Consider the following 24,067-nt stretch of genomic DNA (forward strand, 5'->3'; position numbering starts at 1 on the left):
GTATGATTCTGGAAAAGCCAAGACTATGGAGGCAGTAAAAATTGGGTGGTTGCCAGAGGTAGACGGAGAAGAGGGAAATAAATAGGCAGAACACAGAGGATTTTGGGGGTACTAAAAATACTGTGTGGTGGTATAATAATAAATATATGCAATTATACATTTGTCCAAACCCATAGAATGTACAACACTATGAGAGAAGCCCTAGTGTAAACTACAGACTTTGGGTAATTATGAGATATTAATATAAATCTTTCTGGTAAAACATTAATGATTCTGGTGGGCTATATGGCTAATGGGGGAGGCTATGCAAGTGTAGGGGTACAGGTTATGTGGAAAATCTCTATACATTCCTCTCAATTTTGTTGTAAACCTAAAAATGCTCTAAAAATTGTCTTAAAAAGATTTGAAGTAAAAATATCAAGAAATAATGTGTGTATAATTTTAGATGGCATCTATTATTGCAACAAACGAAGAGATACTTTTTACTTTTTGGTAAAAATTTCCTTTAATAATATCCCCAGAGACATTTTCACGTCATTATTTCTTAGACTATACCAGATGAGATTAAATGTTCAGGTCACCACAGTGTAGAACATAGAAATCATAGGGTCTGAAATAAAAGTCACTGAAGTAGGTTTCAGATAAGCAAAGAATCCACTGGAGATAATTAATACAACCAGCATCAGATGAGGAAGGCAGGTGGAGAAGCCTTTTGAAGCTTCTGTTGAGGGGATCTTCCTGACAGTGGAGAAGATGCAGACGTAGGAAGCGATGATGAAAATAAAACAGCAGATACTCAACACCACTCAAATGAGGATAGGAAAAATTTCTCTTATTCAATTTTCTGAGCAAGAAATAGCCAATAACTGCAAGATGTCACAAAAGCACTTATGGAATATATTAGACCCATGATAGGATAAGGAGAAGGTACCTGCTGTGTGCATCACAGCACTCATTTCCCCACCCGGCCAAGACACAGTGGTTGACTGAACACATGCATCCCTGTTCATGATGACTTCATAGTGCAGGGGATGGAAGGTGCCACCATAGTGGTCAAAGCACAGCACTGTGAGGAGTGCAGCTCTGTGGTTGTTGAAAAAGCATGAGAAAGACCTGGGCAACACAGCTAAGGAATGAGATGTAGTTAATGTGAATCAAAGAGTTGGCAGTGGATGTAGAAATTGTGATTGATATTAGGCAGAGATCCAAGAAGGATAAATTCTTCAAGAAGAAGTACACGGAGGTGTGGAGATGCTGGTCCAAAGTTGTGATCCTGATGATGAAGACATTTCCCATGAGGGCATAGAATTAAATCAAGGAGAAGAGCACTGAATGCAAAATGTACATATTTTTATTGGTCGAAAATCCTGTGAGGATATATTCTGTCACAAACGTGAGATTTGTCAATACTGGAGGCATAACCTGTATAAAAAAAAGGATAGAGGATTAAAACAACAATATCAAGACTTTAAATATTGAGCATATACTGTGTATCTCCATACGGCAATCACACGGCATATTTACCGTAAACATTACTTCCATCTAATTCCTAGCCAGCGTATTAATCGCCAAGCATTATGTGAGTAATATTGCTTTATTGAACCACTTTATTTTCAGTTAAAATACATGTCATTATTATTTTGTTTAAATGTGTCCTGTGAAAGATGACAAAAGACTGAAAATTTCAACTTACCTTAACAAAACTCGAACAACAGAGTATCCTCTCCATGTTTCTCAATAAACCCAAATTGACAAACCAACGACCGCTAAGTTGTTTCCCGGTCTTCCTGTCCATACATCCTATCCCATGACTGACACAATCTCACTTTCAGCTCACCTTCCAAGAAGTTGAACAACCCTTAGAAAAAATGAACTCTTACAGACCTTCCTCAATATATTCCATAAAATCTTTAACCTACTTATTCTCTGCCAAAGACTCAGCTTAGAGATGTTCTCATATTTAAAATTTTAATAAGAGATTGAGCTAACTGCACTTTTTTCTCATTTGACACATAGCCTGGTGACTGCAGGCATCAGAAATCCTACTTCATATGAGCTAAGATTGTTGGCTTCCTATTCACCAATTTATTCACTTTTCTTCATTATTCCCCCTTTCATGTGACTTCGTCCCCCATAACTAGTAAGTTTAAAATTGTTTTTCCCACCAGCTCTTTTTTCTCTTTCATAATTTCCATACTCCCATGCCTACAATTCATGACCTTGCAACTAGAACAGCTTTAAATCCATCCCTACCCAATCCCCTGCCGCATCTCCTTCTCTCCCTCGCAGAAAATTAATGCAATTCTGTGGCGGGTATAAGGCACCACATATATTTGGAGTTACTTCGTATGCAGTCTTTAAAATTTCATATGTTCAGATAGTCTTAGTCTGATGAAAGCATGTGGGTGTCCATTCCTTTTGCAATGACATGTTAGTGTCTTCTGTTTGTACAGATTTTACTCAGCAACGTTCATGTAAATTTAGCAAAATATTAATATTAAGACTGTACTATAGAGTATTTCCTCCCACACCCTGTCTTTATTCTCATGCCCCTAAATTTTATGCTCAATCTCTCTCCATGGTGATGGATAATGGAAAACTCCTGAGTGAATATTAGTGTTGGATTTGTAAAAGTAGTAATATAAAATAATTTTAATATATTAGAGAAACAAGTCCAGATATTTTAATGAAAATAACAACAAAAAAGTTTGGAATGCATCGCAGCTAAAATGTAAAACTCTTTTGGGTTATTTAAAATATACATTTATAATGACAAAATTAGTTTTAATATATCTCTGCTGCTATCTCTGTAAAAATACTGTGAATTCTTCTCTTATAGTATCACAGCCCTTCGGTGAATGATAAAAAAATCCCAAATTTGGGGCTGGCCTGGTAGCGTAGTGATTAAATTCACATGCTCTGCTTCGGTGGCCCAAGTTTCACAGGTTCAATCCTGGGTATGGACCTACACACTGCTCATCAAGCCATGCTGCAGTGGCATCCTGTATACAAAGTAGAAGAAGATTGGCAATGGATGTTAGCTCAGGGCCAATCTTCCTCACCAACAAAAAAAAAAGTTTAAGGCTCAAAATAGACATCATATCTGTCACTTCTAGCGTGAGAGAGATAAAATGAGCAGAAAGTATTGCCTCAAAGATAGAGTTGTTAAAGATTCTATCTGTCTAATATTTATGCCACTAATATTTTAGAGGCTGAAAAGTATTGCATGCCTTTGTTTTAAACACTTACTATTGTTACTTTTAATTTCATCTTGAGTTTCATCCTTCATTACTTACTATCTACTTCCCATTGATTGTTGTGATTTTATTTAACATTTAACACACTTTCAGCTTAATGCACTAAGTGATAAAATACATTGTTAACCGTTATAAAATCTGATAGTTGTCATATATACTCTCAAAATGTTATAATTAAATTACTGAAAATCATACTTGGTAGGTCATGATTCTTTAATTCTAAAGTAAAGAACAAATTATATGGTTTCCCATTGAGACTCACCCCAGAAAGCTGGCATTGTTAAACTGAACAATCTGTGAAACAGAGAATAAAAAGATCTCTTTAGATTTGATAGTTTTCATATTTTTTAAATGAGTATTTTAACTACTGTTTTTTCTTAAATCCAAAACAAAATTTTAAATCTAAAATCTTTTAAAGCTAAAATGAATTTTCTTCAGGAGATTATTTAAGAATATACCACCAATTCTGGTACACAGAAGTTCCAGCAGTCTTCTGAAGTTTGCTTCTAGTGAAAATACTGCTCATCACGAGGACAGAAGGATATTATAAATTCTCATTTCAATGGGAGATGATTACAGGTGTTGATTCCTCTGAAAATTCAATTGAATCTCAAAACTCTGACTTCACTGACGTCTTGCTAGGGAGAAACGGGGGACCTGAATAGCTTGTCTATTTTACCTCTGCTGATAGTCCCTCATGGGCTTGCATGTTGTCCAAGAACTATAATGTATCAATCTGCTTTATTCTAGAGGGAAAGTAGTGTTACATTTGTCTTCATTGACTTGCTTAATTGGAATCAGCCTATAATAAATCTGAGGAATTAGTGCAATCAGTACATCATACATTTATTTTTTAGTGTTTATACATCTATGGACAGGATTATAATTAATTCTAGCATTAAAATGTTTCATTCATCATTTATTGAGTACCTACTATGGGCTAGACCCATTCACTGGTACCACTTCATTAAAAGCAATGCAGTGAGTCAACCTCAAAGGTAAGCTGGAACGCCATTTTCTTTCACCAAGAGACAGGGACATTGGAGAGAGAGTTGGGTGTGTGAGGAGCAGAGAGAGCAGTCCCAGGGAGAGTCTGACTCGCAGAGGGTGTATAAAGAGCACTCAGTGGGGATGTGATGGGCGAGCTTCAGAGTCTAGGGCAGAGGAGTCAGTAAACAAGAGACTATAAAATGGGTGAACAAGACAGTGACTGCTGAATCAGAGGAGACTGCAGTTCGTGAGAAGTGATTGATTTTTAGTGTGAGTGACAGGAAAAGCACGGATGGTTTAAAGTAGAGAAGTGGCATGATTAACTTGTATCGGAACATGGCCACTCTGTAGAGAGAGCTGACTGTGAAGGACAGGTTGCCATGTCACTATTCCTGAGGGGGTTTCGCGACGATTTTGACAAAGCAGGTAGTATAAGTGAGAGAGGTATTTGGTTTATATTTGTATTCTAAAGCCTAAATTTCCTTCTTTAATTTAGCACTTAATCGGTTTTCGTTCATGCTAACCTTTATCATGTGTTCCTGGGTTAAATTATTTTTTAGATAAAGATATTATATTTGAGCTGTAATATTTCAGAGAGAAAAATTTTAAATTTATAGTAGTATAACCAGCAACATTTCATTGCATGTTGGAGAGCCAAACACAAACAATAAAGCAATACATTTTCCAGATATGCAAGTATTCTGCATTCAACAGGATTGTCACTTTGATCTGGTAAAGAATCTGAAACAGAAATTTGATTTCCTTAGGATTTGAGGATGTTTCTATTTCTTCCCTCCTCCTTACTGATTAAAATTTGCCATAATTTTATGTTCATATTATTATTTATTTTCTGTCTGAATGATCTGAAGGTAGTCTCTTTGTTTCTCGAGCTCAAAGATTTCACAAAAATGTACCATGGTGTAATGTTTTCGTTTATAACTTATTCTTCTGAGAAAATAGATCCTTTCACTTTTTAAACTCATTTCCTTCATTCTGATGAGTTATCTTACAATTTTTTATTTGATACTATCCTTCACTTTTCTTCCTCTTTGCTCTCTCAGAAAATTTATTCCTTGGAATTTCTGAATTGGTATTATTTTCTAATCATTTCCCTCTGACCTTAAATATGTTACTTATTTTAACTTTTGATGAAAGTTGTCACAACTGACAACTGTTCTTCCATCTTTTTTATGAAAATGTTTTTTTCTCTGCTATTATACTTTCAAATATTAATAACTTTTTATATGGTTGTCTTTGGATGAATTATCCTTTAGCCTTTTCAATCAGAATTTTACTGTGTGTTTCAATTTTTCCTTTCCTTTCTGCAATGTTTCTGGTTTTTAATTCTTTTCCCTCTGTTAATATTACTGTGATTTTGTTCTCCATCTTTCAAATTAGAGACTTAGCACACCCACCTGATGATCCTATTCTCTAATTTCATTATTAAGAGCAAGGAATTTTATTTGCAGTCTCAAGTGCATAGACTGATTTTATCTATAGCTGAGCTCCATTGAGAAGGAATACAGAGATTTCAAAAGGTTACAAATAGCAATTTTTCAATCAGTTTCTCCAGAAGTAAAATATACCCACTATTCTTTCATCTTAGTGTAAGACAGGTTACCTGAATTTTAGAGAGTAAATTAAGGGCTTAAAAATGAGTAACGTCTATATTAAATAAAGACACCCATTTATGTATATCTTTCATCCTTACGTCCCTCTTTCCAGTGCCTGATGTTTCCAGGGCTAATCTCTCCTTCAAATTCTTCAGACTCTACAGTCGACTACTTTTGCCAGGAATTGCTGTCGTTTCCAGACTCTTCAAGTGGAGAGTAGACTTATAGTTTTAACTCTCTTTTGAACAAACTCTCCCATTATACCTAATAACTGGTTTTTCCCATTTACAGTTCCTTCTTCTACTCTGTTGTAGTTTCTGTGAAAGTGAACATTTTTCATAACTTCACTATCATTTAATCATTTGGGGGAGGAAGCATAGAAAAATGTCTGTTTTAAATCTGTCCTTTTAACCAAAATATGGTTTGCTTAATTTTAGTTGCATGCCTTTTTTTTCTATTGTGAACAAAACATTTTAATATCAAAACAGAAAATTGCACATCTAGTCATGTCAATGCAAATAGTACCATAATGCTAGACTAGTCTTCCAATACAAATCAGGAAATAAATAAAATATAGAAGACAGTTATTTTCAGGCACTGGACATCAGACAGAATGCAAGAATATTAATCTTGAACTCTGAGTCCTGAATCCACAAATAATGGAAAAAATTCTTTGCAACTATTTTTTGACTGGAAAGAAAATGCTAAACACACATCTTGTTTTGAAGATTTGGAATCTGAGGAGAGAGAGAACGCAAAGTAAGTTACAGCATGTCCCTTCTTGAAAACCTAGTAATAAGATACAACTATGACAGCATATCCTTGAAATGAATTAAAGCAAATGGCATAAACAGGAATGAAATAGTATTCATATGGTTCTAAGATACAATTAATCAGCTTGATAAAAAACTAACAAAATTAAACAAAATTTCAAATACAGACTAGATCTGCATAAACAAAATCTCATATTACATACTCTGTATTACATTCTATAATCTCTGTACCCTATGCAATTGTTGGCAAATGTCTTAACAATGCCTTTTGTGTCTATATTATTTTATCTTTGGTGGGTATGTCTATACTACATCTATAATGGTGTCTATGTCTACAGCTATTTTATTATAAGATCCAAAATGATTTCACAGTATGTTTAACCATCATGACCTTTTATCTCCATTAATCTTTAACAGTTTCTCAACATTTCTATTCTTCTGAGTTTGACATTTTCAAGAGTGAAGACCAGTTAATTGTGTAGACTGTCCATTCATTTAGATTCCTCTGAGGTTTTCTCATGATTAGAACCAGGTTATAAGCTTTTAACTAAAACACTAGTAAAGTGTTTGGAGTAAAGAGGCACACATGGCACTTCTTGAGCAATGACAGCAAAATAGCTCCAAGGGAATTTCCACCACTTATTCCCCCCACAAAAAAACACATAAATTTGAACTATCTGCACATGAAAATACCTTCACAAGAGCCAAAATTCCAGATAAGGAATAACAGCACTTGGGTAAAGCACAGACATAACGAAAGATGTATTGAGGAGGGGAGGAAAGATAGGTTCCTATTACCCCCATTACCCTTCCTGCAAGCCAAAGTAGCCCAGCACAGACAGAGGTACCCTCCCCGTAGGAGAAGGTGGATGAAGTGAGTGCCCAGTTTCACTGTGGAACCAAGAGCCAACCACCCCCAGAACCTGGCCAACACCTGCAGCCATAGGTGACTCTTTGCAGGCCTGTATGAAACTGGGTGCAACTTCATGGCACTCACCGTGTCCAGTGGCTCCAAACAATGTCTGTGGCACCAAGTTCCTTGTGGCATCCCTTGAACCCAGACTCCAGAACAAGCCAGTACCTACTGAGTCCAAGAGCTACAGGAAGCTCCTATGGCTGCAGATGGCTTCATTGACTCTAGACTCTCAGAGATCCCATGTGAACTCAGGTTCCTGGCTGACTCAGGTGCTGGCCACCTCCAGGAGCCCCAGATGTTTCAAAACGTGGCTCAAAAAGATGGCCAAAAGTGGCTCCTGTAGCTCCAGGCTGCTTCTTGCTTCAAGTCCCCTTGAAGGCTCCCATGAACCCAGGCTTCCAATCTGTTGCAGCATCTGCCAGCTCCCACAGCCACACCTTTCTCCAGCGGCCCCAGAATCCCAGCACTGTCTCTCTCCCATAGCTCCAGGAGGATACCAGCAGGCTTCAGCAAACCCAGGCTCCTGACATATCACAGCACTAGCTGATCTCCATGGCCCTGAGTGACTACTGTTGATTCAGGCTCCTAGTCAACATCATAAAGCTAGGCTCCAAAAAGGCACCTGCTGACCCAGGGTCTTGGTGGGCCATAGTGCCATGCTGAGTTCCATAATTCCAACTTTTTGACACACTCCAGCACCAAGCGGCTCAAGGACTCCAACAGTAGTGCTGCCTATGGGCACCATCAATCTGCCAACCCAGAAAACTAATTTGTAACAGTAAGACATAAAAACATAAAAGATGTTGGGGCAGGCCTGGTGGTGCAGCGGTTAAGTTTGCACTTTCTGATTCTTGGCTGCCCAGGGTTTGCCGGTTCAGATCCTGGGTGTGGACATGGCACCTCTTGGCAAGCCATGCTGTGGTAGGTATCCCACATATAAAGTAGAGGACGATGGGCACGGATGTTAGCTCAGTGCCAGGCTTCCTCAGCAAAAACGAGGAGGACCAGCAGTAGTTAGCTCAGGGTTAATCTTCCTCAAAAAAAATAAAAACATAAAAGATGCTAATAAATTTAAGTATATAATCAAATTCAGATTATGTTAACACTGTAATATGGTGTTGTTTTAATCAATTAACTCTGGTATAAGACTTAAAGGAAAAAATGTATTAAGAATAATTATAGCTACCATAATTTGTTAATGGATACACAATATAAAAAGAGGTATGCAAAGATAATTTATGAGGCATAAAAGGGTACGGATTTTGTGTGTGAGCCAATCAAAATTTTTCTAAGTCTAAAATAGACTGTTCTGTCTATAAGATGATTTGTGTAAGCCTCAAAGTAACTACAAAGCAGAAACCTGTAGTAGATACAAAAAGATAAAGAGAAGGAAATCAAAGAATGCCACTATGGAAAATTATCTATCCACAATGAAAGATGAAAAAATAAAAGAAAAAGGGAACCACATAACAGCCAGACAAAATTAATAAGATGGCATTAGTAAGTCTCCGTTTATCTATAATTTCCTTAAATGTAAATGAATTAAATTTTCCAATCAAAAGGCATAGAGTACCTGAACAGATTTTAAAAAAAAGAACCAACTGTATGCTGCCTACAAGAGACTCACTTCAGCTTTGAGTTCACACAAAGGATCACAGTCATGGGAGGACAGAATATGTTCCATGCAACTGGAAAGAGAGCAGGGTAGCTATACATATATCAGACAAAATAGACTTTAAGACAAAAACTGTAACAAGAGACAAAGATCATTATACAATGGTAAAGAAGTCAACTCATCAAGAGATGTAACAATTGTAAATATATACACAAAAAACATCGGAACACCTAAGAATATGAAGCAAACACTAACAGATCTGAAGGTAGAAATAGACAATGATATAATAGTAGTAGCTACTTCAATACCCAACTTTCAACAATGGAGAAATTATTCAGGCAGAAAATCAACAAGGAAACATTGGATTTTAATGAAACCTTAGACAAAATTGATATAAGAAACATTTGCAGAACATTCCACTCAACAATAATAGAATACGCCTTGTTCTCAAGCATACATGGAACATTCTCCAAGACATGTCAAATATTAAGTCACAGAAGATGCAAATATAAGAAGGTTTAAATCATACCAAGTATCTTTTCCAACCACAGCAGCATAAAACTAGAAGTCAACAAAAGGAGGAAACTAGAAAATTCACAAAAATGTGAACAGTAAACAGCACACTCCTGAACAAGTAATGGTTCAAACAAGAAAGTCAAATTGAAAATTTAAAAAGATCTTGAAACAAAAGTGGAAACAGCATACCAAAATTTATGAGATGCAGCCAAAGAAGTTCTAAGAGGAATGTTTATAATGAAAAGTGCCTATATTAAAAAAGAAGAAAAATCACCAGTAAACAACTTAACCTCACACTTCAAGGAACAAGAACAACAAAAATGAACAAAATCAGCCCAAAGTTAGCGGAAGAAAGGAAATAATAAAGATCAGAGCAGAAATAATATAATAGAGTAGAGAAAAACAATAGAAAAGAACAATAAAAATGGGAGCATATTTTGATAAGATAAACAAAATTGACAAACCCTTAGCTATGCTAAGAAAAAAGAGAGATCAATGAGTTAAACTCAGATGTACAAAATGATGCATTACAACTAATATCACAGAAATACAAATGATCATAAGACACTACTATGAAAAATTATACACCAGCATTGGATACCCCAGAAGAAATGGATACATTCATAGAAGCGTACACCTATCAAGACTAAAATGAACAAACTGAAAATATGAACAGAACAAAAAAGAGTGAAGAAATTGTTTTAGTAATAAAATACCTCCCAACAAGAAAAAAAGCCCAAGGCCATATGTTTCACTGGTGAATTCTTCCAAATATCTGAAGAAGAATTAACATCAATCCTTCTCAAACTCTTCCGAAAGATAGAAGAGGAGGGAATATTTCCAAACTCATTTTATGAGGCCAGCATTACCCTAATACCAAAGCAAGACAAGGGCACTACAAGAAAATAAAACTACAGGCCCATATCCCTGATGAATATAGAGGCAAAAATTCTCAACAAATACTAGGAAACTGAATTGAAAGTACATTAAAAGTATCAAAAACCATGATCAAGTAAGATTTACCTCTGTGATCTGAGGATGATTCAAGATACACAAATCAATAAATGTGATATACCACATTAATAAAATAAAGGACAAAAATCAAATGTTCATCTCAATAGATGTAGAAAAAGCATTTGATAAAAGTCAACATGCTTTCATGTAAAATCTCTCAACAAATTGAGTATAGAAGGAATGAACTTCAACATAATCAAAGGCCATATATGACAATCTTACAACAAACATAAAACTCACTTGCGAAAGATTGAAAGATTTTTGCTAAGATCAGAAACAAGACAAGGGTGTGCACTCTTACTGCTTCTATTCAATCTAATACTAGGAGACCTAGCCAGAGCAATTCAGAAGAAAAAAGAAATACAATGCATCAGAATTGAAAAGGAAGAAGAAAATCGTCTCTGTTTGCAGATGATATAATCTCATATATAGAAAACCCCAAAGACTCCACCAAAAACTATTAGATCTAACAAAAAATTCAATAAAGTTGCAGGATACAAAATAAACATACAAACATTTGTTCCATTTCTATACACTAACAATAAATTATCTGAAAATTAAATAAAGAAAACAATCCATTTCCCCCCAAAATATCATATTCAGGAACCAATTTATCCAAGGATAGGAAAAACCTGTAAACTGAAAATTATAAGAGAGTGTTGAAATAAAATGAAGAAGACACAAATAAGTGGAAAGAAAATGTGTTCATAGATTGGAAGATTTAAAATTGTTAAAATGTTTATACTACACAAAACCTACATGGGCTCAATTCAATCCCCATCAAAATTTGAATAACACTTTTCAGAGAAATAGAAAAAAACATCCTCAAGTTAGTATGGTACCACAAAAGAACCCGAATAGAAACAGCAATCCTGAGAAAGAAGAATAAAGCTAGAGACATCCCATTTCCTTATTTTAAATTTTATTACAAAGCTATAGTAATCAAAACAGTATGATACTGGCATAAAAATAGAAACACAGTCCACTGGCACAGACTGACGGCAACAAAATAAACCTATTCATATAGACAACTAATATTCATCAAGGGAGAAAAAAAGATGAAATGGCGAAATGAATGGTAATGAGAAAACTGTATAACCACAGGCAGAAAAATGAAATTGGACCCAATCTTACACCACTCACAGAAAAATTAATTCAAAATGGATTCAAAATATAGACATAAGATCGGATAGAGTAAAACTCTTAGAAGAAAACAGATGAAAAACGTTTCTTGAGTTTAGTCTTTGGCAAAGATTTTTTGCAGAAAAAGCGAAAATAAACAAATGAGACTACATCAAATTAAAGAACTTCTGCAAAGCAAAGGAAACAATCAATAAATTGGAAAAGGCACCCGACAGAATGAGAGAAAGTACTTGCAAACTATTTATCTGATAAGGGATTGATACCTAAAATATATGAGAAACTCAAACAACTCAATAGCCAAAAAAAAAAAAAAATCTGATATGATAGGCAAAAGTCTGAATAAGCATTTTTTCCAAAGAACATGTACAAATAGCCGATAGGTACATGAAAAAATTGCTCAACATCACTAATCATCAGGGAAATGTAAATCAAAACCCCAATGAGATGTCACCTCACACCTGTTAGAATGGCTATTATCAGAAAGACAAGCAACGCCAATTACATATGCTTTCTGTCAATTGTATCTCAAGAAGATGGATAAAATAATGAAACAGCAAGAAAAAAGGAAAGCCACCATGTCAATTTCTTCTACTGCTACTGATGTTAATTTTAATTACTTGGTTAACGTGATGCCTGTCAAGGTCTCCATAGTGAAGTTACTCTATTTCCTTTTGTTATAATAAGTTCTATGTGAGAAAATATCTTGAGACTAAATCTCTGATTAGACACATCATTGGTTCTCATTCTGTCTTTGTATTCTTCAACTTTTTTTTATATATTATATATTTTCCTGAAATTTTGTTCAATATACATGACAGTTAAGATCACTGTAAAGTTCACTTACAGTCTCTTGAATTTTGTGTATTGTTTTATACTATCACACTGAAAATCTTATCTTAATAATTTTAAATATTGTCAACTTCATATGGTATGATTGACTTTGTACTTCATTAAGATGGCTGACTGTGTGATTGCCATTTATACTTTTCTAACTTTTGTGAGGTGCTAAATTACATGTTTAACACTTTAACAGGCATATGTCTTGGCCCTGTTTGAACATTGACCAGTTGATATAGGTGTCCTGTGTGTAATTTGTACTTTAAATATGTTTTTCTCCCTTGGATGTGAGTGCAAAGTGGTCTTGGAATGTGAGCATAGATATTTACAAGCAGGTACTTTGAATATCTGAACTCATAATTTTAGGTATTTACGTGACACCGTTATATGCCTTCTTTGGCCTGAAATCATTAAAGGAAGGAGTAAAATTAAAAAAAAAAAAAAAAGAGTGAGATGGACAAAAGAGATGCCTAGCCAAGCTGTGAGCTTCAGCCAGAGTTTGCAACAAACCCAAGGGACCTGTACAAAAGGAGAGCTGGAAGTGTGCAATCCTGACAGCATAATCCCCTAATCTGCTCTACTGCAGACCCTGCATTGGTCAGATCCAACCAAGTCAAGCGAGGTGAGATTGTTGGTGCAGTCCAGTAAGTCTAGACTCCAGGACACAGAGTAGGCTGCAGAAGGGCGTGGGGAAGCTGTAGGCAGGTAATGTGTGCATATTTGACATGTTCTCTTTTTTGAGATATTGCCTCATTTTGGTGTAAGGTTGCATGCTAAATGTTTGAAAAAATTTTCTGATTTTCAGTTGTGTGAAAAATTTGTATAAAGTGAGTATCTGTATCTTGAGAAAAAGTGTTTGATAAAACTCTGCCAAAAGACTGGTACTGCTGACTTGACTGGAGGTGCAGAATAGCTTTGATTATCAATTGATGTCTTTGATTGCTATAGATTATTCATATTTGTATTTCTTATTGAGTTGAATATGGATTTTTTCAAAGTGTATTTTACATTTTCAAATTTATTATCAGATAATTTTTGTAGTATTCTATGAATTTGGATCTACTTTTGACATATAATTTACTTATTTTTGTTTTCATAAATAAATGTTTCTTTTATTTTCATATATAATTTTAGTAAAGTAATTAAAATAATTATTTTAAATATATAAAACATCAATTTAAATATTTTACTTTTTATCATATTTTTGAGCTACTTCATTGTTTGAAATACAAATGTAAAATAATATGAGAGACTTAATTACAGTTAATGGCCAGGTCATATGTAAAAATAGAGCTCTGACCCACAATCTAGAGTAAACAGGCCAAGAAGCTAGCATTTTGTAAGTCAGATTTGTAGTAAATTAGACCACTATCTCTAGTAACAATCCAGGAAGCCAAACAGTAACTCCCAGTAATAATCGGTCACAAATATCCAGGATTATTTTAATAACTGGCAGCTTCCAAAGTTTTGTTCCTGCTTCCAAATTAGGACCAATCAGAAAAAGTCAAATATGCACCCCTGGGCTGCCTACAGCTCTCTCATTCCAACAGCCTCCAATAAGGGCACACCTGGAGACTTCCCTTTTCCTACTATACAGAGGTCCAGTCCCCTGCCTACCTTTGAGTCTCTGCCAAAACCCAAGTGTCATTGGCTGACTCCTTCCCATCGACTGTGACAATCTGAATAAACAGTTCTTGTTTTCCTTTGGAGGCTTTTGCTTTATTTTCTCAAATAATAACACTGATGAATTAAAATAAGCAATGCCCTTTCTTTGTGAAACCTATAGGTGCTGTTTACCCTACAACAAAATTTCCTGTGAAAAATATTTTTGGAACAGCATTGAATTTGTGAAGGACATTTTGAATCCACCATTTGTATCCATTCATGTCCACTTCCATTGCTTTGAAATTATTATCCATGTCAGTGAATCATTTGGTGTAATCATCAGGTAAGAATAGAATGTTTTTGAGAAATCTTGGTACAAGTATCTAAAATTCTTTTTTTTAATTTGATTTTCAGAGATAATTCCTGACTTCTCAGGAGATTAGGCTAATCACCTGCCCCAGGACAGAGACAGCAGCTTTGAAACCCTGGGTTGCAGCAAGACCCCAACCAGTATTTCACAGTGCAGGTGATGGCCAGAGCACTGGGTCCCTGCTGGAACCCTGTTTATGCAAAAAGGGTTGGGATGGTTCCTCAGAACATGACATAGACAAGAGTAGGGGGTGGGAATGGGGATATCCTGGGATCATGGTATGTACGTGTTCATCCAGCAGTTCTAGGCTCAACTCGTCCACCCATAGTTGCTGTGTTTTCAGTTCTTCAGGGTGTTTGTTTGCAACTTCTCTCTTGCTCGCTCTCTTTCTGTTCCAGTATGCTAAAGGGTTTTAAAATTATAATATTTTTTAAATTAAGAGCTTTCATTATTGTGAATTCTTACTATTAGTGGTTCTCAGTTTCATTCTTTTTATTAATTCATTCTTTCATTTCTTTATATATATATACACACAACATATAGATATGATCAGAATACACAGTCATAGCTATATATTTTCTTTTATATTTAGCTCATAAAGCATGTATAATCAGATACTTTAGGTTTATTCAGCTGTTCTTTATGTTTGGGAGCAGTGCTGTCCAATATGGTAACCACTATCTACAAGTGGCTATTGGGCACTTGAAAAGTGGCTTCTCCAAATTGAGATATGCTTAAGTATAAAATAGTCCACATTGAATTTAGAAGACTTAATATGAAGGAAATGTAAAATATCTCATTAATAATTATTCTATTGAATTGCAATGATGCCATATAGGTAGGGCTGATTAGTAAAGTGTATTATTAAAATTAATTTTGGCTATAAGAATGTTATGTTTAAACTTAGTCACTAGTCAATTAAAATGAATCATGTGGCTGGATTTTCACATTTAACTCACTTATTTTCCAGTAAACTTTTTGTTTTTAAACTTTTTTCTTTACTTAGGTACAATTGACAAATAAAATTGTATATAAACTGTACATGGTAATGATTTAATATATTTATACATTGTGAAAGGACTACCAGTATAAATCTAATCATCACATTTATGTCCTTCATAGTAATTGTTTTCTGATGAGGACTGCTCGTATTTTTTAAGGACACATTTATCTCTGACTTTAGCTCACTTGGATCTCACAATTTTGATAGGTGTTGTCACAGTAATTTAGGTGTAGATATTTGCAAATTTTCTTGTAATTCCAATAAATTCACCAGATGGGATCTTAAATATCCCAACACAAGATTGTTATCCAAAGTGTTACTGATAATTACTTTGACATGTTCTTTGTTAAGAAAACATGCTGCATACATTATGTTTTTTTCTGGTTGATAAAATTTGTAAAAGTGGTAAACATATCTATAGACAGAGAAAGAGCTAGAGACAGAGAAAGATGCCGTTTGGGGTCAATTATCAATTTCTAATAAAATATATCACACATAACATTTATAAATTTCAAATGTTATCTTACTTCATTGTCAAGATTTTTCTGTATAATTTTTCTTTATGTGTGTATATTTTATGTCATAGATTCAATCTTCTTTTTTCTAACATATTTATGTAAGTTTACTTATTAAGATTTATTTAAAAATTAACATTAATTTTAAAATCCAAATTTTATTTTTTAGCATTGATTTTAATTACTCATTTTTTCTTGACATTCTATTGAGTTGATGAGACACAATTTTCACCTTTTTCCCTTGCAGTTTTGAAAACAAAAGAGCTATTCTTTCAAAGGTAAACAACAGTTTTAACATACATATTTTTTAAATTTTTTCTAAAAAAGTCTATCCAGTATTTATTCCTTCATTCTATAAAGAGGGCAATAAATTTAGTGCACTTTACCCAGCCATTTAGTGCCACAAAACCTCCTTTTATTAAATTCATTTTAAGTACTAAGCTTTGTTGTTTTACACACACAAAAATTTGTATCATCACTACCATCTTCAGTATCATCATCTTTGTTAGCATCATTTTAATATCCTCTGTTTAACTTACCATTATCTATGACAAGTTATTTTGCCACCAGTGTTTTTATATTGTGAGCATTCAACTTGATTTTTAAATCAATTAATATTTAAATTATGTAATTAATTTCTGCTAAGTTATATGATTTCAGTTATTTTAGTGATACCTGAGGAGTGTTAAAATCTCTTTATATGCCACAAGATGTGTTGATTTGCCATCAATATTGATAGATTCTTTGACTATAAAAGTCTATGTTTTAGATGACTCACAGTCTCTTCCCTCAGTACACACTCTTTCTCTTAGTACAGTCAGATTTCCCTTCTTCTACGTGCTACTATATCCCCATTCTGATAGGAATCTTCTCATTACATCTATTCTCTAGAGATGATCTCAATTTTTTAGATGTATTTAAATGTATGCTTTGTCTCTGATGTATTCTAAAAGTATATATGGGAATAGCCCCATGGGCTAGTGGTTAAGCTCAGCATGCTCTGCTTCAGCTGCCCAGGTTCATGGGTTCAGATCCTGGGTGCAGACCTACACCACCTGTCTGCCATACTGTGGCAGGTGACCCACATATAAAATGGAGGAAGATTGGCACAGATGTTAGCTCAGGGAAAATCTTCCTCAAGCAAAAAGAGGAAGATTGGCAATGAATGTTAGCTCAGGGTGAATATTCCTGAAGCAAAAAGAGGAAGATAAATTGGCAATGGATGTTAGCTCAGGGCAAATATTCCTCACAACAAAAAAATTAGATAGAGTTAGGGAGAAAACATTTAGATATAAATATCTGTCTATCTATATTCCACAGCTTTTCAAATTCTTAACAATTAACTCTTTAAATATTGTTTAACTAACATGATGTCCATTCTCTTACATATGCCTAAAAAGTTTTATCTACATATAAATACACAAAAAAGGCATGTAATTACATAAAACTAAAGTACATTTTTACCAATATTTTTATTGAAAACTGTATTTTTTATGTGCTTATAAGTATTAGAAAACTATTTCTTACATGACAAGCTCTTCACAAAAATATCAGGAATTTTAGAGAATATGCTAAGTGAAACTTCAGTAATTAATTAATCTTATAGATTTATGACTTTTAGACATACATTTTTTTTTTAAAAAGAAATATATAAAATTAAATCCACATAGTTCAAGTCAAGAAAGTTGACAACGTTTGAAAAAGCGTCATTTAAGGGAGTTAGGAAGAAGATGAAAATTAAAAGAATATGTGAATAAACTGAGATAAAGAGGAAAGTTATTAAGAAAGCTAAGACATTATTGGAATTTTCTAATAATATGTATTTTTAAAAAGTATCTGATGATTGGTGACATCAGCAAGATGCCAGGCTAAGTGCCCGCACTGACCTATTGATCAAAAATAACAATAGAACAACTCCCTACCAACAAAAATATCTCTGGGAGAGCTCTGGAGTATGATGAAGCAGCTACAGCAAACAAATGGAGCATAAAACCTGAGGATAAAGGCAGAAGAAGCCTTTCACTTGTGTTACTCAATCCCTTAATTTGGTATAGCTCATCACCAAAAGAGATTTCTATGTTAATGACTTCCCTTTATGCAGAAAAAGATAAGGAGGACCCCGGCAGCCTTTGCAGCCACGGACCTCAGCAGCACTAACCACTTTCTTAGACACCTGAAGCTTGGGCTAATGAGGTCCCCTCACTTGCCTATGTTGACCTCAGCTGAGTGAGCTGGATAGAGTCTATGGTACTGTGGCCCCAAAGGCAGTATCACCACAACTCAACCAACTAGTGCCCTTCTGCTCCCCCTCAGGTGAGGACCTTTCCCATAGCAGGCATTCTGTAAAATCTGGAAGAGGTGATTACTCTTCTTCAAATGAGCAGACACAAACACAAGTCAACGAGGAACACAAAAAATTTAGGAAACATTTAGGAAACCTCCTAAGAAACACAATAATTTTACAATAACTGATCCCAAAGAAATAGAGACAAACAAATTATCTATCAAAAAGTCCAAATACATTTTATTATTGTTGCTGTTGAGGAAGTTTCACCCTGAGCTAAGATCTGTGCCAGTCCTCCTCTATTTTGCATGTGGGGTGCCTACACAGCATGGCCACGGATGAGTTGTGCAGGTCCACACCCAGGGGCTGAACCCAGGCAGAAAAAGTGGAGTGCACTGAACTTAACCACTAGGCCACAGGGCTGGCCCCCTAAAATCCATTTTTTAAGGAAACTCAGTGAGGAACAAGAGAACACAGATAATCAAATCAAAGAAATCAGGAAAATGATAGATAAACAAAATGAGATCAATAGAGAGTTACAAATCACAAATAAGAACCATATAGAATTTCCGGAGTTGAAGAATACAATGAATGAAGTAAAAAATGCAATAGAGAGTTCAAACGCTTAAGATTCAATTAAGCAGAAGAAGGTGTCTGTGAACTCAAAGACAAGTCATGTGAAATTATAAATTCAGAAGAAAACCATTTTTAAAAAATGAAAAAGTGAAGAAAGTTTATAGGATGTATGTGATGCCATCAAGAGAATTAACATTGGCATTGTGGTAATCCCTTAAAGAGAAGGGAGATAAAAAGAGGAAGAACTCTTTAAAAAAGAAAAAAATGACTGAAAAGTTTGCAAATCTTTGAAAGGAAATGGATATCCAGTTTCATAAAGATCAAAGGCCACCAAACAAAACCAAAAAAAGAAGAAGAAACCAAGACACACTATAATCACATTGTCTGATGTCAACAACAAAGAGAAAACTTTGAAAATGGCCAAAAAAGGTAACACATCACAAATAAAGGAACCCCCATGAGGCTATCAGCAGATTTCTTAGCATAATCCTTGGAGGCAGAGGAGAGAGTTGGATGGTATTTTTAAAGTACTGAAGAAAAGAAAAACCCTGTCAAACTAAATACTATATGTGCCAGAATTATTACAGAAACGTAAGAAAGATAGTCTTTCTTGACAAATATAAGTGAAGGCAGTCTGTCACCAATACACTTGATTTACAAGACATTCTTTAGGGAGCTCTTCAACTTAAAGCAAAAGAAGGCTAAAGAGCAATGTGAAACTATATGAAAGCACAAATCTCACTCATAAAGTTAAATATATAGAAAATATAGAATAATGTATATATTTTATTCCATTTCCATCATATTCTTCATCACGCATTAGAAATTTGAGTGAATTTAGGGGTTCCAGACTCAATATTCTAAGCTTTTAAATACTGAATAATCAAATAAGAGGTTGATGGAAGTAAATATATTTGGTTAAAGGTGATAAATGTAATAGTTGACCATCATATATTTCTATTATTGGAACTTAAATATGAGTTGATAGTATAATATATAAAATTCCTTTTTATTTTTTATTACTGATATCCTTTGATGAATAACAATGTTCAACTATGTCATTTATAGAAATAATAAATTATTAAATAATATAAAGCCAGTATGTGCAAGCAAAGGTAAAACATTATTTCCTATACTTTGAATTTCCACATAAAAATTTAAAAGGAGATATTTAAAATGTGTTGTTAAAGGGGTTCATATGCCTACTAGAGGCAGCCTAAATTAGGGTCATGATGATGAATTTAGGTAAGATTTTATTTAAATTTTGTGATATTCACAGTCAAGAGAAGTGACATCACTGTAGAAGGTAGAGGAAACTAGCATAGCAATGACACTTTCAGATAAAGCTGAAGGAAATTTACAGTAAACTTAGAAAATAATAAATAAATAAAATATTCTGAGTAAACATCATTAATTCCTGAGACTCAGAATACTACTTCTAATTTAGGCTGAAATTTTGAACCAGAAAAAAATTCACGTTACCTCCAACTATTCAGCAATATATTAAATTTGTACGTGGGACATCCAAATGGCCAACAGGTATGTCAAAAGATCAGCATCACTAATCATCAGGGAAATACAAATCAAAATCACAATGAGATGTTACCTCATATCTATTAGATTGGCCATCATCAAGAAGACAAGACATAAATGTTGGAGAGTCTGTGGATAAAAGGGAGTCTCTGCGAAATGTTGATGAGAATTCAAATTGGTTTATCCCCTATGGAAAACAGCATAGAGGTTCCTCAAAAAATTAAAAAATAGAGCTACCATATGATCCAGTAATCTTACTTCTGGGTATATATCCAAAGGAAATAAAAATAAGATATAAAAGAAAATCCTCTGCACTGCCCTGTTTATCGAAGCATTATTCACAATAGCCAAGCTATAAGATATAGAAACAACATAAGTGTTCATCAATGGATGAACAGATTAAGAAGATATGATGTCACACACAAGGAAATATTATTCAGACATGAGAAGGAGTGAAATCCTGCCATCTAAGACAATATGGATGGACCTTGAGAGCATTATGCTAAGTGAGATAAGTTAGAGAGAAAAAAACAAATATTTTATGATCTCACTTATATGTACAAACTAAAAAAGCTGAACTAGTAGAAACTGACAATAGAATGGTGGTTACCAGGGGCTGGTGGGTAGGGGGGCCAGAACAATATTAAAGAGTGCAAACTTACAACTAGACCCACAAGTCTGCCCTCTTTGTAACCTATGAAAGAAGAATTTATCGATCCTGTAATTTATCTCTTATTTATCCAGTCAGCTAATCTCAAATGGTCAAACTAATTGTTTAATGACTCAGTCTCTTGTTTCAACTTCTGAAAATGTAGTGATCATTTGTGCATGTGAGAGTGTGATAAGCCAAAATGAAGAAACTTCTTTCCCTATCGGGATCTCATTAAAATATCTGGGGGGGCTGGCCCCGTGGCCGAGTGGTTGGGTTCTCACACTCCGCTGCAGGTGGCCCAGTGTTTCGTTGGTTCGAATTCTGGGCGTGGACGTAGCACTGCTCATCAAACCACGCTGAGGCAGCGTCCCATATGCCGCAACTAGAAGGACCCACAACGAAGAATATACAACTGTGTACTGGGGGGCTTTGGGGAGAAAAAGGAAAAGAATAAAATCTTAAAAAAACCCACAGATGTCTGGGTAGCCTGTGCTGTGGTTATTTGTGTCGAGAGATTCTCATAGTTTATCCTCAGGAAAATTGACTTTTCTCAGCATCATCTTCCCGTAACTGCAATTCCTTGGCCATTTATATCCTTGCCTAGGATTTCCAATAATAGATTTGTTTGCCAAATGTTGCAAATATCTATATCCACATTTTATCAAAAACTATTCCAAATCTATTTTTGGTATGGGAGCAAAAACCGTGTCAACAATGGTAGAAATAAATTAATCAGATAATTACCTGATTAAGTGGAAACTTCAATCAAAGTCAGTTTGTTTCCCAGAGGGTTTTTAAAGGAGTCTACACTTCAATAAATGAAACCAATACATTTTGGGTCTCCTATATTAGCCTAGAACAGTAACAATAGGGGTCTCTAGAAAATAGATAAATTTTATGATCTCAGAGAGTTTTCACTTAGAGTTAGATAATCACTGAACACAGGATATAAAGGGGAGGGTATTTGTAAGGCCTCTCTGAAAAAAATCTCTCTTTAACATGGCTATTTGTTAAAAAGTAATTTATCTGATTCTATTTTAAAATAATTCTACTAAATATCTTGTTAATTTTGACTAACATAAAATACACCAGTTTATCACAAGCATGTTGGTTCTAGATTCAGTTGATCACTACTGCAACTCGCACAATACTCCTGTGTTGCTTGCTGACTGTAAGCATGAAAGGAAGATTCCTTAGAACAAAAGAAACACTGGGGCTGGCCAGTGGCATATTGGTTAAGTTCACACACTCCACTTCGGTGGCCCCGGGGTTTGCAGGTACAGATCCCGGACACAGACCTAGCATCACTCGTCAATGGTATACATATACAACTAAGAGGTATTCTTTAGTGTCCACCTATTTTATTCATTGTGAGTAAAACCATTCTCCTCCTGAAATGTAATTCCTCTCAAAAACACACAGATACTTGTCACGACATGAAACTTGTCCTGCAAAGGTCATACGGCTAAAGCCAGATAATCAAATTGTTTCCCTGAGACATTTCAAATTTGAAATGAGCCAAGCTCTCTTCATTGATGGACATAAATATAAAATTCAGGAGCTGAATTTGGCTGTGTTGTCTACAAGTGGGAAAAGGTTAGTTGGCCAGGATTCTGAAAAAGGTCTCATGCAAAGAAAAAGCAGCAAAAGATGGCAAAAATATTTCTGGCTGCGGTTGTTTTACTTTTAGATTCTTATCTAGTACTGATTTAAGTCTTTTATAAGAAAAGCGAGGTTTTTGATGACATGGATAGCAATTTTCTTGGAAGAGATAAATAAGTTACTAATATTAAAGTAAAATAAAATTTAAAAGGAAAAACGGCACAGAGATTGTCGACGTCTATTTAATTTTAGTTATCTTTTACATCTGTGAAGTAGTAAATTTTTTACTGAAAATATATGTCAAGTTCATTGGGGAGGAAAATCTTTTTAACCAGAAAATAATAATGACTTCTTATAGAAGAAAATGCTTTAACTAACATAAAAGAAAAATGCAAATGATAAAAGGCAAATCTGTGGAAGAGTGATACACAAATATAACTAAAGTTAAAAGCAAAAACCAGCATTCTAAATGTTCATCATTTCTAGGTAACTTTTGAAGTTTAAAACCTCAGAATTTAGTCCTTGATTGTTTACAATGCATTGTATTGGTGTTTGTGTGTGTCTATCCTACTAGACCACAGAGCTGAACAGTTTTTTTTCTCAATTTGGAAAATATAAACTTGATCAAGTAATAAACACACATATAGGCCTTCAGTACTACACTACTATTACTTTATCCTTAAGCAAAAGCACTGCTGCCATGATAATGATAAACTACTACACAGAGTATTACAAGTGTCACTATTCCCACTGCCAAATTTCTGTTTTTCGTATGTATTCAATCATCTTAAAAGATAAGATGTATATGAACCCAGTTTAACTATGTTATTATCATTATAAATAATAAGAAGACATAGAATAGCCTTCCTCCACTTACAGTACCAATTTCTGAACTCACTCTCTGTAAGGCTAGGAATGCCCAGGTTTGGGATCATTCAAACACACCATCACTTGAATCTCATTCCCTTGAGGAAGTTTTGGCCCTTAGCCAAGATGACCTTCAATCCATCTTTCACGGATTCATTCTGTGGACTGAAGATGAAGGAATTCAGGAGTGATGTGATGACACTGGAGAGGATAAAAGAATCTTGTTAAGATGCAGGCTGCTCTTCTGTGAGGGCCAGACATAGACAAGGATGGAGATCCCATAGCCCATGGAGACCACAGGGAACTGAGAGGCACAGGTGCCAAAGGCTTTATGTTGACCTTGGCCTGAGGGTATCTTCACAATGGTAGAGATGATGTAAACAAAG

At 34.7% G+C, this 24,067-nt stretch overlaps 1 pseudogene; it reads right to left on the minus strand.

The window, feature by feature from the left end:
• Positions 1-284: 284 nt before the first annotated feature.
• On the minus strand, positions 285-23,995 carry LOC138921535 (olfactory receptor 14A16-like; annotated as a pseudogene).
• Between the last annotated feature and the right edge of the window lie 72 nt (positions 23,996-24,067).

This window comes from Equus caballus, chromosome 30, assembly GCF_041296265.1.
Source record: "Equus caballus isolate H_3958 breed thoroughbred chromosome 30, TB-T2T, whole genome shotgun sequence".
Taxonomy (NCBI): Eukaryota; Metazoa; Chordata; class Mammalia; order Perissodactyla; family Equidae; genus Equus; species Equus caballus.